General features: G+C 35.7%; 1 protein-coding gene across 2 annotated transcripts in view; it reads right to left on the minus strand.

Annotated features, from left to right (window-relative positions):
- LOC150091521 (uncharacterized) overlaps nucleotides 1-14,594 on the minus strand; it is a 174,589-nt gene that overhangs the window by 95,686 nt on the left and 64,309 nt on the right. The window lies entirely within an intron of this gene.

Raw genomic sequence — 14,594 nt, forward strand, 5'->3', positions numbered from 1 at the left:
TTTTTGTTTTTGGGGGGGGGGATCTGATAAGGCTCTGTGCAAAGGCACCTTGTAGGCATACAGCATTCTCATTCCTCATTAAAATGATTAAATAGCTCAGTCCCTCTGTCATTTTAATAGATTTGTCTTTCGGTGTGTTGTTTGAATTTCATTATACCCTTCAATATTCTTATATTAACAATAGCCATTATGTTGGTTTGGTTGGGAATGTGGGCTGTAGCTTGCTTCTTGAGCCTGAGTGCTAAAATTCATGAGTGTAAGTAATTTTACCATGTTATTGTCTACAAGCAGTACCTAAAAAAAAAAACGTGCCTTCTTATACTTAAAAAAATATAATTTCTGTAAATTGTGTATTCTAAGGTTGGTTTAATTTATAAGGCAAGTCTCCCAAAAGAAAATCCTTAACCTCTAGCTGGTACCAATTAACTGACAGCAGTCTTTAGACTATGAAAATTTCAAAATCTGAAGCAAGTGTCAAACATGTGTAGTGTTCAAATGTTTCTCATGCAGCTTTTACAAGCTCACAGTGGTATTAGATATATGAAAATAGTAGTACTAAAAGAGGAAACACCAAGTTTTATCAAATAAATTTAATAAAACTTCATAAATTATGAATATCGTTAAGTTCTTCTGGTCAGGAGATAACGCACACTTATGCAAGGATAAACATGCTAATGTATTTAAATTTCTAATTACGTTAACATGTTTATGGACTATACAGTCAGACACATTAATGTGTATACCCTATGCACCTTAAATTTTTAAACCATCTAGCTGAATGAACTTTTGCATTGTTTTGCTGATTATTATTTGTATCAGCATGTTAAAGGAAGTACTAGGTGAAAGAACATTGTAGATCGGATCATCACCCTAGAACCAGATGACATCATAAGGTTGACAGTACAGGAACCATTAACAAGGAGTGATCACAGTTTTAAGTTTGATGAGAAGAGAGGTAGCAGATGTTAAAGGCAAAAGAATGAATTTTAATTTCAGGAAAGGAAATTATAATGGCTTAAGACGCTAGATGAGCTCAATCAATCAATCAACTAGAGAGGTAGTTGCACAAATACATTAGAATTCTCACAAAGCTTTAAAGATACAGTCGCAGAAGCCATGAATACATACATACATACATACTATTATGAAAATATAGCACAAGGAGGATGACAAGAGCAGACAAAGGCACATGAATGATACAGAATGATGAGAAATACTGAAGCCTATAAGAGTTACATAGTTGATTTGTAATTAGCCAGGCAAAAGAAGATTTCTGAAATCACTGATTAAGAGAACAAAGAACAGGAACAAGTTTTATGTGAAAACAAATATGAGAATAACAGATCAAATCAGAACCTTGTTTAGAGAGCATGGAGAAGTTAAAAATAATTCAGCAAATGTGGATGAATTGGACAGGTACTTTGCAGAGATGAGGAGTTATGCTGTTAGTTAAGAAACACAAAATCTAAAGAAGTGCATCCAGTTGACATGACAGTGCAACATTGAGTCAGTTTGGTGTGACATAAGCACTGGGAAAGGGAAAATAAGAGTAGAAGTGTGCTATAGCCCTAATGACTCTGATGAGTACAATGAACAATTGTGCAGAGAAAGAGTGGGCCAGTAAATCAGAATGTCTTGTAATGGGGGATTTTAACTTTCCAGATATTGACTGGAACTTCTGGATTGGTCACTCACACCAGTTAAGACTTTTGTGGATTGTTTTCTACAGCAACATGTTCGAGGGGCAATCAGAGGGAGTAATATGCTTGATCTGATTATCAGAATGATTATTCATACATTAAGAATTCGCAGATAAAGAAACCAATAGGTGACAGTGATCAGTGTATTAATGTGGGATTTATTTAAAGATGTAACTATCATCAAGGTTAAAGGGAAGGGTTTTTGTTTTCATAAAGGTGACTAGAGTGGTCTCAGACAGTTTTTAAAATCTATACAGTGAGATCAACTGGTGATGTTAAAAACAGTGAATTCTAAATGGGAAGCCTTCAAGGAATTAATCTTGATAGCTACTAGGCTTTTCATACCAACTAAGAAATACTGTTCTTCAAGATTTAGACCTAAATGAATGTCAGATGAACTGTCAGATGACTAATGAGGCTCGTAACAGAAGAAAAATGTGTGGGATGAATATAAATTATCAGGTGACACAGAAACCTATGGCAGATATAAGCTATTCTGTAATCAAATCACAAAGGAGGTTAAGCAAGCGAAGGCTGAACACGAGAAATCCTTTGCAAAGGATGCAAAGAAAAACAGAGACTTCTTTATTTATGTAAACTTTAGAAGGAAGGGGATGAATCAGATTGGTCCACTTGATGTTGGTGGTTCAACTGTTGATGATCTTGCTCAGATAGCTGACAAACTGAATGAGTATTCTTCATTTACATTCACACATGAGGAATTCTGTAAGGAAGGAGGACAGAAGTTTACTAAACTCTAAACAGGGAGCTAAATGATTTTCTAATAATGGAGAGCAAATTGGAGGAGAAATTGTTGATGTTAAACAAAAAAGGCACCTGAGGCAGATGAAATCTATGCGAAGGAAATTAGCAAACCATTAGGCATAATTATAAGAGCATCCTTAGATTCGGGTGAGATCCCCATGGACTGGAGATGTGCAAAATGCATCCCCAATTCACAAAGGAGGTTCAAAGGGTGACAAATAATTATAGACCTATTATTTTAATTTCTATTCCGGGGAAAATAATGGAGTCACTGATTGAAGGAGTGATGCAGGATCACCTAGACAAGACTACAATAATAGGTCAGAGACAGCATGGGTTTGTTAAGGTGCAGCCTTGTCTCACTAATTTGATTGGATACTACGATGTGGTCACAAAGGAACTGGATGCAAAAAATAATTTTGATATCATACACTTAGATTTCAGGAAAGCTTGTGATACTGTTGCACATGGAAGACTGCTGTACAAATTGGCGCTGTACATTAAGGGCAAATTGCTAAAATGGATAAGGGGATGGTTCAGTGGGAGAAGACAGAGAGTGGTAATAAATGGACACTGCTCTACGTGGACTAATGTTATTAGTGAAGTCACCCAACGTTCGGTGCTTGGCCTATTGTTGTTTTTTTTTATTTATCAGTGATATTGATGAAGTTATCAGGCTTAATGTCGAAGTTTGCAGATGATACAAAGGTTAGTAAGGTTGTTAATGTAAAGACATTAACAGTAAAGACAGTATGCTACTGCAACAGGATCTAGATAAGTTAAGCAGATCGGCTGAGAAGTGGGAACTGAAATTTAACATTGACAAATGGAAAGTACTGCATATGGTAGCAGTAACCCAAGAGTAACATACCAACTTTGTGGTACTACACTCAGGGAAGTGGAGAATGAAAAAGACATTGGGATAATTGTGCAGTCAGATATGATGTTCTCTGAGCAGTGCAGACGGGTGCCAGAGCAGGTCATTGAGTCTTATCAATGGTATATAGGAATTTTGCTAGCAGGGATAAAGAGGTGATTATCCCTTTGTATAAGGCAATGGTCAGGCAACACCTTGAGTACTGCATACAGGTCTGGAGGCCTCATTTCAGGAAGGATGTAGAGTTGCTAGAATGAGTACAGAGAAGGGCAACGATTGGTGAGAGGAACAAAGGGGTACTCTTACAAAGAAAGGCTTAAGTTCTGCAAATTGCAGCAGTTGGAAACTAAGCACCTGCGAGGTGATTTGACTGAGGCGTATAAGGCCTTGAATGGTTTGAGCAGGCTCGTGCTGATAGGATTCTTCCGCTTGCCCAGTTTAAGAACCTGAGGGGGCATAGATTCAAATTGAGTAGACAGTTGTAGAATAGATGGGTGGAAATTTGCCTTTAGCCAGTGGGTACTTGATTGCTGGAACAGACTTTCATATGTTGTGGAAGTTGAAAGCTTAAATAAATTTAAGGCTGAACTAGACAAACATTTGGAGTGACTGGATGGGTGAAATGGGAAGGGTTTTTTTTTTTTTTTGGCTGATGCTGTTATAAGCTTGCTTTCTTGCATCATATGCCTCAACTAATGCTAATTAATATTCACAATCAAAAGCCCTTTCAGTGGAAAAAAAACAGCAAGTAAAGCCAGAAAGTATGAAATTATGGATGTTGAAATTTAGAATATCAATTATTAGGGAAAAACTTATGACTAAAGGCAAGTAAGGCTCTTGGCAATGATGGCTCATCGCCAGTAACTTTGAGGGAGGCAGCAGGAGAGTGGACTGAACCATTAAGGCTATTTACGAGGGCATCACTGGACTCAGGGAAAATTTCTCTTGAATTGTAGCAGTACCAATGTATTGAAATTACATTAAGACAGATTGAAGAGTGAAGTGGATAATTGCTAACTAAGTTAACTAAGATAATTGATAACTAAGAGTGAAGTGAATAACTGATGACTGGTCAGCCTGACTTCAGTGATATGGAAAATCATTGAAGCTATGATGAAGAGCATTACATTCACTTAGAAATGGAGTTCAGACCAAGGAAACACAGAATGGTTCTGTAATGAGGAAATCATGTTTAACTAACTGGTTAGCTATATTGACAGAGCACTCCTGAACTGGACATAGAAAGCATCTAACCCAGTCCAGCATGAGAGGTTACTGTATAAGCTGGAACATATTGAAATCACAAGAAAGACCCTCAGGAAGCAGGGGGTTGTGATTAATGGCTATGCTTCAGATTGGGCTAACATAAGTGGGGTTTCATAAAGACCATACTGGGACGATTTGTTTATGATTTTCTTAAATGACATCGAAAAGGGATATAATATATGTTGTCAAAATCAGTAGAGTAGTTAATGATCAGTGGCAAGCAGTACTTCAAGATGAAGGTAGACTTCAAGGATGGTCAGAAAAGTGGCATCTATGTTTTAATGCAGCAAAATACAAGGTCTTACACATTAGGAACAATCCTCCCTCACACACAAAACAAAAGAAGGAATGGATTTTAGAATTGGGACACAAAGCCAAGCAGTGTAGACAGGCAGAAAGTACCACAGTGTCCTTTCAATGATTTATCAAACGTTTGCTTGTAGAAATAGGGAGTTGATTATCTCACTTGTATAAGGCAATTGTAAGACCACACTATCTTACACATGTTAAATTCAAGTATGGAGACTATGTTTAAAAAATGATAGAGCTTCTTGAAAGGTTCAAAATAAGGAAATGCCTCTGGTGAGCTCAGTAAAGAGGATCTATATGAGGAAAGATTTCAAATACACTACAGAGCTTACTTGGTTGGTTTAATGTTTACTGGCACATCAGCAGCATAGGCTATAATGTGCCAGCAACAGTACACAGAGTTTGGTAACTGGGCATCTAAGAGTCCTGAGGACAAGAGAAAGTAAAATGAATGAAGCCAAAAATTTCACTGCTCTTATGATTCCAGAAACAGGAGCCATAAATTCAAATTACAAGGGGAATGGGGGGGGTTACTTGGAATGCAGGAAGTTTTCTTTTAGCCAATAAATTGCTAATCGTTGGAATAAGTTGCCTCCGTGGGTGGTTGGTTGGTTGAGACTAACAGTCTTGGAGAAATTAGGCAGCTAGACAAGCACCTACACGAAGAAGGGGTCAAACAGGCAGTTTGTTTTACTTTATTATTGTTTTTTTTGGCTGGGGCATCAAAAGCCTTGGGCTTTCTTGAATCATATAGCTAATATTAATGTATTAATATTAGCCATAAATCTTCATCATCAGTGAAACTATAAACCATAGTAAGCACTATTATCAACAGTTATTATGCTTGTAAAAGGTTGGAGTAGGAATTTTATTCCAATTCTAGTGGTAGTAAACTGTACTAAGTAAACTTTTCTAATGTTTATATGAAATTAAACAAATCTCCTGTGAGTGCAAAAAGACCAGCATCACCTTGATTCATAAAAGAAGTATCACAAATTATCAATCACTACATCTTGTAGACACTGGAAAAAATAAGAAAAAAAATATATATATCTGATCCCCTATAATGGTTAAACAGGCCTGACAGCTGTGAACCATGCTCGATATAAGGGTGTCTATAAGATTCTGCAGCAACAAATCCCATTCTTCCACCAGTGCAGATAATATATACATACATGCACACACACTGCTAGACAAAAGATACGGAACACATAGAAAATATGGTGCAATCCGTGCAGCTCACGATGAAGCAGCACAAAATCTGATATGGTGGTGTACCATAGAATAACGATAAAATGAGGAGACAGCATGAAACTTCAGAGGTATAAGGGATATTTAGAGGGGTTATATAAGAATTATCAAAAAAATGTCACATTAGAGGTCGATACAAGATGCTCAAAAATATGGTCACATGAAATCAGTACGGCATATGATCCTCTCCAATGGTTAAAGAGGCTTGGCAGCAGTGAACCATGCTCGACATAAGTGTCTATAATATTCTGTGGCAACAAATCCCATTCTTCCTTTCTGCATTCTTCAGTGCAGATCATAGCTCACTAAATGAGCAAGGAGTTGTTTGTCGGGTGCAATGTGACGCTCAAAGGCATCCCATACATGTTTGATCAGATTTAAGTCTGGTGATCGTGCTGGCTGTAGAAGTCATTGGATATCTTCAGTTTCAAGATATTCCTCTACCACTTGAGCTCTACATGTAGTGGCTTTGTCATGCATGAAAAGAAAATCTAGGCCAATTGCACCCCTAAAAATCGCACATAGAGTTCGAGGATCTGTTCTTGGTACCTCTGCAGAGTTACGGTAGGGGGTGGTACCCTATTCCTCATTGTCTCCAAATGAAATAATGTCTAGAATCTATTTGTAGGCTAAAACAGGACTCAGAGGACAAAACTGTACCCCATTTGTCAGGACTCCAAGTCATGCTCATGGCACAAGTTTCAACAAGCTGCGTGGTAGATTGGGGTAAATGGGATACAAATCACTGGCTTCCTTGCACAGAGACCACTTGAATTGGGCCTTCTTAACACAGTCCGTTTTAAAGTGTTTTCACCTGTGGCCACAGCAACCTCAAGAAACATTTAACGACAGGACATTGTAGGGTTCCATCTTGCTGTTAGAGTCAGATATCAGTCTATTCTGTTTGGTATAACCAGGGCTTTTTTTTGTGACGGTACGTAATGGTCCGGCGTACCGGCACCTTTTTTTAACAGCGTGTGACATTTGCATGCAGTACATTTTCGAAATTTGAAACATTCAGTAATTTTTTTTCACATGTTTAACCATTATTCAAATACATACGCTTAAAGTTATTTAACTAAATTTGCATTTTTCACTGTCTATTGTTAAGATATTTTCTATATAAAACTTTATAACCATTTTTGGAATTTTAGATTACTCAGTCGGACCTCTGTTTAACGAACTTAAAATAGTTTCGGTTGAGCGAAAAAAAATTTCATATAACGAACAGATTAGGGAGACTCGGTACACACTGTTCACACTTCTGGCCTTCAGGCAATTTAGACAATGAGTGCTGCTGCACGAATTAAGAGAGCTAAAGGGATTATTCCAGTTGGTGATACTTGCAAATCCTATCCGATCACCTGCCCTACATACCGAGAACTTGCGCTGGTCAAGAGCTATTCCCGATGCGAACAATGGGCTCTGGTCAACCTTCTACTGTAAGCACCCTCTTCGGGAATTAGGAGAGAGTGGTTTTCTTTGCAAATAATCAACTGTTGTTTCGCAGAAGTGTGTTTTTTTTCCGTAAATGTTTCTGTAAATTTTTCATCTCTATTTACATGGTTACAGTACCTCAATGACATCCACATTTTGGACAGTTTCATGAAAAAAAAAAATTCAAATTTAAGAACTAGTTCAAAGAGCTAATGACAATATCGATGAAAAGAAAAGAAAAATGAGGATAATGAAGGTATTAAATCTTCTAAACATGAAATGTTGGCAGCTTTTCAAACTTCGTCGTGGCCTGCAGTGTGAAGATGTTCCTGAGAATACAAAAGGTATGTTAAAACAAATGCAAAAAAAATTTAAATGATCCATGTACAGTGAATACAGTGTACAACAAAAGATAAGAATTATTTTTCAAAATATTTGGTTAAGTGTACTAATATTGTGTGCATCATATATGGAAAAAAAAAAAAAAAAAACGTATCTTAATTTGTTATGTATTAATAAATTGTTTTGAAATGTTAGAAAATATATTTACCATCTTTTACTGTATTTCTGAATGTTGAATTATTTTTCATTGTGGAAAAGGTCATATTTCTTTATAACGAAATTTTTGTTTAACAAATTTTTGCAAGGAACAATCGACTTATTTATATAGAGGTTCGACTGTAGATTTACTTTATTGGGAATTATCTCACTTTTGCAGGTGTTCTGTTCATCTAAGAAGTACCACCAACTTCGGGAAACTCATGTACCTCTTTCTTGACCACCCCCCTTGGAAATGCCATTTCGTAGGGGCTCCTATTGGTTTGCCATTAATGTTTCTGTGGCTTTTGTTACAATGTAAAATTTTGTTCAACACAACTTTGTATTTGTGCATTTTCAATTCAGACGCAACAGTTTTATTTATTTTCCCGTGCGGTAACAAGATTGTAAGTGAATTAGTATTAAAAAAAAAAAAAAGCTATCTTGAACTGTAAAGTACAAAATGAAAAGAATTACTAGTTTCTTCTCACCCTCCATAGTTAAGAAATTAAAAACAAGTGAAAATGTGAGTGAAGACCGAATTACAGAAACTGTGTCAAACACTGCTTTTGTTCCTGATGGTATCCGTGTCAAACAGCAAGAGATGACTGACATAAATGACTGGCCAAGTTGATGGACTGTTGATCAAAAAAATGATTTCTTTGCAAAGTATAATTGGCTAAATGATCAAAATAAGAGACTTGACTGTGCATTATGTAAACAATTTGGAACTCTTGGAGTGGAAAAGAAGATGGGCATGAAGATTTCTAAGGAATGGGCAAATGGTGAAGTTACCTATTTTGGCGAAAGCAGACAGCAACAGCTATTGTCTTTAAGAAAGAAAATTTTCAATCACAAGGAAACACTGGGACATAAAGCTGCTATAAAATTGCTTGTGGAAGCTGAGAAAGGGCCCTTGAAAATCTGTTTAAAGAGTTTATCGCACGAAAAATTAATAACAGCAAAAATTTTTCGCACCACATATAAGGTGGCCATAGAAAATCAGTCTTTTGATAATTTTGAATCACAGATTGACCTACAGGAATTAAATGGGATTGACATGGGTCGTATTCTTCATTCAACAAACGCTTGCATTAACATCTTGAACCACATTAGTGATGTGATGAAATGAGAAAAAAATTTGGTTAATAAAATCGTTATGTCAAACAGTAAAATTTCAGTGATAATTGACGAATCGACCATAGTGAGTAGAAAATCCTCTTTGATCATTTACGTTCGAACTTGTATATTTGACTGTGGAATGAGATCTCCCATAAATTTGTTTCTGGACTTGATTGAATTCGAAAGTGTTACTGCAAAAGGGATATTTCATTCTCTGTTCGATTGTCTTCAGTCATACAGTATGACGGAAAACTATTTAAAAACTCGCTTAGTTTGTGTCACATGTGATGGTGCAGCTGTTATGATGGGTAGTAAAAGTGGCGTTACGAAACTAATGAAACAAAAATTCTCTTCTTTAATAGTGTGGCACTGCGCTAATCACCGATTAGAACTATCAGTTGGTGATACTGTGAAATCCATTGCAGGTATTGATAGATTTAAAGCATTTATTGATAAACTTTGTCATGTATAACGCATCGCCAAAAAATGCCAGAGAACTGAAGGCGTGTGCCAAATCGCTGGATATTGAACTATTAAAAATTGGCAGAATTTTAAGCACAAGATGGGTGGCATCGAGCTTTTGTTCTGTTTCAGCTGTTTGGAATAACTATGAGGCGTTAGTTAATCATTTTCAAGAAGCAAAGAATGACTCGATGCAGGACCAAAAAGAAAGATGTACATATGAAGGATTGCAGAAGAAAATTACGACAACAAACTTTATATTAGACTTAGGTTTAATGTGTGATGCTCTTCAAGAATTATCAGACTTCAGCTTGAACTTGCAGGAGCACGATATAGATTTGTACAGGGCAAATAAAAAAATAGAAATTGTTGTACAACTTTTTCTTGTAAGACAAACAGTTCCAGGACAGTATTACAGAAATGCTGCCAAAGCTGCTGAAAATCTACGATTTCAAGGAGTTTCACTTCATGGGACAGACTACAGAAATTATTCTCCAATCGATCCAGGGGCTTTCTATAGGACTTTGAAACAATCAGTAGAAAGCAGGCTGCTTGATAGTAAAAGTGCTGATTTCGCAGCATCAGCCCGAGTACTTGACAGGAAACATTGGCCTGAAGATACTAATTCTCGAGTGACATTTGGTGAGAATGAAATTAGAAAATTATCAATTTGGTTTCAGTTAAATGAAAGAGATACAATTCTTGGGGTTTCGGGAATACCTAACTAAAAAGCCGATATTGGAAGAATTGAAGAAATAATGAATGCTCTGAGTACGATACCAGTTTCATCAAGTGAATGTGAATGAGGATTTTCACAAATGAATCTGATCGTCAGCCCAACCAGGGCTTTGATGATGACAAAAACAGTTTCTTCACTACTGTTTCTTAAAATTTTAGGCCCACCGCTGACACGCTTCGATCCAGCAAAATACTGTACGTTGATTCGTGGCTACTTTGGAAACATCATCTAGCAACAGACACAAACAGTAAGAAAAGAACTCGGCATATTGGGTCGAATGAGAACTTAATAAAAATTTGGAATATTTTATAAAACTTCATTATGAAATTGTTTTTACTTATTTTTTATTTATTAAATAAGACTCACCTTTGACTTATTTTTTATATACTTGTATAATAAATTTATGCTTAATAAACTGTGTTAATAAAATTAATCTGTCGTTCTTATTCCAAAAACATTACTACTGAAGTAACAATATCAGGAAATAAGTTTTTAGTTTACTTTTCATATCCTTTTAATTTTCAATTTGGTAGAGATTCAGTATCAGGTACTGCTAGCGATACGGCCGTGATTGACGGGTGCTGACTCCACCCAGTGTCATGTGATCTCCTTAACAGACGGAAACAGCTGGCATGGCTGACACCCATTGCGTGCCAGCCATGTCACCCGTGCCGGCACAGAATTTTTCCTGATAGCAAAGAATGAGTACTGGCACCTATTTTTTTTTTTTTACAAAAAAAAGCACTGGGTATAACCCTCAGGCAACCTTGGCCAGCTCCTCTTGCAACAGTTCCTGTCTCTTAAAACTGCTTTCATAGTGCCGAGACCACACTGTGTGACATATTAAGCAAACGTGCCACATCTGACTGTGATTTTCTAGCTTCAAGTCCAATGACCCCCTCCCCCCCCATCCTGAGTAGTAGAAATGGCTATCCCACTGAGAGAGCTAAAAAATGGGAATGAAGTGGTGGTCACAACCCAATTTTTATAAGTATGAATAATTTGTATAATGTGCAATTCTGTAAGGTGGTAGATCGATTTCTACTGGATACTCAGAATTTGCATGTAAGGATGCCTATTATATCAAGTATTCGCCTTCAGCAACACTTTACAATAAAATTGTTGGTGAAAAACATTTTGTCAAGCAACGTATATAGAAATAGAATTCAGAACACTTGGTAAAAACAAGCATATGGGTGAGATAATGGGTCTTGCATACTATATTGAATTCGATAGATCAAGCTATGCTTCTTCAAATTATATCGAGTAAGGATACAACTGCATCTAAGCAGATAAACCTAATTTATGATAAATTCATTAAATAAATACATTAAACCAAATTATAATTCTTTTACAGGTAGTACAATAGCCTCAGTTCAGTAAATAGCTATAAGAAAATTAAGTTTTCTATGATATACATCAGTTTCATATGTAAATTTAATTAAGTTCCCTCAAATATTGCACTTTCACTTCAATAAAAAGACTTCACCAAGGGAGAAATTTATTATTTATCTGAAATGCATGCCATTATCCAGAGGCCTGTTTTGGAACCTTACTGGTTATATTCACAATATATGAAATATATTAAATGCAGCTTATTTAGCTCTTTAGAAGGAGTATTGAAGTCATGGTAATAAGCACACTGGTGTGTACAGTAAATCATTCAGTATATTTGGGAACAAGGCAATAATTAGTTTAAAACAGTGTGCTTAATAAGTTCATAGTTTTTTCTAACACTATTAGATAATAAGAACAAATATCTTTAAAAGCAGCAAAGAGAGTCTTGTTATTACAGTACTTGACTTCAACATATAGCAACACAGTGAGAGAAAAGAAAGTTAAAACTCTACAAGAAATTAACAAAAGAACAAGTCACAATACAATTCATATACAATCAAAACTGTAAAAAAATTTCTTACAATCTATACTTTTTCCAATGGTGGAAAAAAATCAGCAATGCAAATCACACTGAAGACCATACCAGAAAAATAATAAAATTCATTCTGAAGTAAAAGATTATTTCATGTTAAAATATCAGTGTACCTGTTAACATAGTTAAAAATAAAAAGATCAATGTAAATCAGAGAAAAAATAGAGACAGACTGAAAAAATACAACAAAAGTTTGTGACACGATTTGGCAGAAAGGTTAAAATAAAGGGAAGGGAATGTGTTAGATGATAATATACAGGTGTAGGTGGCAGGAAAATAATGTGCATCACAAACAGAAAGCAGCTCAATCAGAGGTTAGCTTAAGTAAAGTGTTATCTAACAAAAAATACAGTTTCAGTTCATGTTTTATATCTGAAATGTCAGAAACAACGTGACCTATTAATTACTGGAATTAAATATAGGTACATCTTACTCTTTACGATTTAAAGAAGCTTAGCTTATTCTTCAGGATTCAGAGTGCTTAAAATGAGGCATTCATTTAGCAAAACACAACTTAAAGCAGAGTACACACAGGGGAAAAAATAGATTTTGTTCAAACTGAATAAATTTCAGAATCGAGAATTTTATACAGGGACAAAAGGAACAAGTGCACTGTTGCCATCACAAGAAATTCATAACCCAAGAGGAGGGGGGAATTTGACATTCATTATACATACATATACATATATATATATATACAGTGGTACCTTGGTTTGCGAGCATAATTCGTTCCGGAAACGTGCTCGTAATCCAAAGCACTCGTATATCAAAGCGAATTTCCCCATAAGAAATAATGGAAACCCAGATGATTTGTTCCAAAACTCAAAAATATTCATATACTGTAAAATGATTAATACAAAATACATACCTTTTTATATTTTTAATATTTAAATTTAATATACATAAAGCAATCGAATTTATTAATTATTGGGTAGGACGACTTTCACTGTCTCTAACGGAATCACTGCTATCTGTTGATTTTTTCTTTTTGTGCGACTTTAACAAGGAATCTTTCCAATGACACTTGCTTTTGCCTCCTTTTCAGGATTTCACGGAAATCAGATTCATCGCTCGCACTATTACAAAACGACGAGGCACGCTTGATACACATAAACAAAGCTGCACGCGTGTAGCCCGGTGTGATTTTGGCCATAAACCGTAGTATGAGGCCACTATAAATTTTCCCGGGTAAGAATTTTTGACCCAGTCCGCCTCTGTTTATCGATATTGTTTTTTTTTTTTTCTCTGAATCTGCAGTGTCTTCGCCAGGATGCTTCCTTTTCGCACCTTTTAATTATTTTACTCATTTTTAGGGAATAAAGCACAATTACAAAACGAGGAGGCACGCTTGATACACATAAACAAAGCTGCGCGTGTAGCAACTGAATAAACAACACCGTAAAGGCAGAGACAACTCTATTAACACCTCACATTTTACTAAAGCACATTTCTAGGGGTTACTACCATAAAACAATAAAAACAATTTCTAGTTTCTTGCGAGTGGAATCTGTTATAAACTGGTAGTAAACTCGATCTAATTGCATTTGCGATTATACCGATAGCTGGAATTGTGTTGGTTTTTACGTTATTATGGTGAAATGTGTTTCCCCTTCACTGATATAAAAAACCATAAATACATTTTCAAAATCTTCTCTTCATTCCTATCGGGTTGCGTTCGGTTGGGGTGATTCTGCGTTCGACTGCCATTTCTTGTAAACACAAAGGCGCTTCGTGCATAAGCGAATTCGGTTCGTGTTATATAAGATATCGTTCCCCTATTTATAAATCGTGTATGATCGAATTCGTGTAGTGTAAACACGTGTTATACGAGGACTGACTGTACTCGTATTGCAAGACCTCGCTCGTTTATCAAGTTAAAATTTATTAAAAATTTTTGCTCGTCTTGCAAAACACTCGCATACCAAGTTACTCGTAATCCAAGGTACCACTGTATACATACACACACTTTTTTTTTATTTAAGTGAACATGAAAAATAGCAAACTTAAACATAATACTGTGAGTTGATAATATATATACACAAGTTTTGGCAGCTCTTATTCTTTTATCTAGCATTTAACAGTGCTCAACTTTGATTCCTTAAAACAAAAGGGTTTTATTTAGAGAAAAAAATTTTTATCTCTAAGAATTTCTAACATTTAAACTGCACAAAATGAAAAACTTGCTTTGAAATAAATTAG

The sequence above is a fragment of the Mastigoproctus giganteus genome, chromosome 1 (genome assembly GCF_048544385.1).
Source record: "Mastigoproctus giganteus isolate SK-2022 chromosome 1, ASM4854438v1, whole genome shotgun sequence".
Taxonomy (NCBI): Eukaryota; Metazoa; Arthropoda; class Arachnida; order Uropygi; family Thelyphonidae; genus Mastigoproctus; species Mastigoproctus giganteus.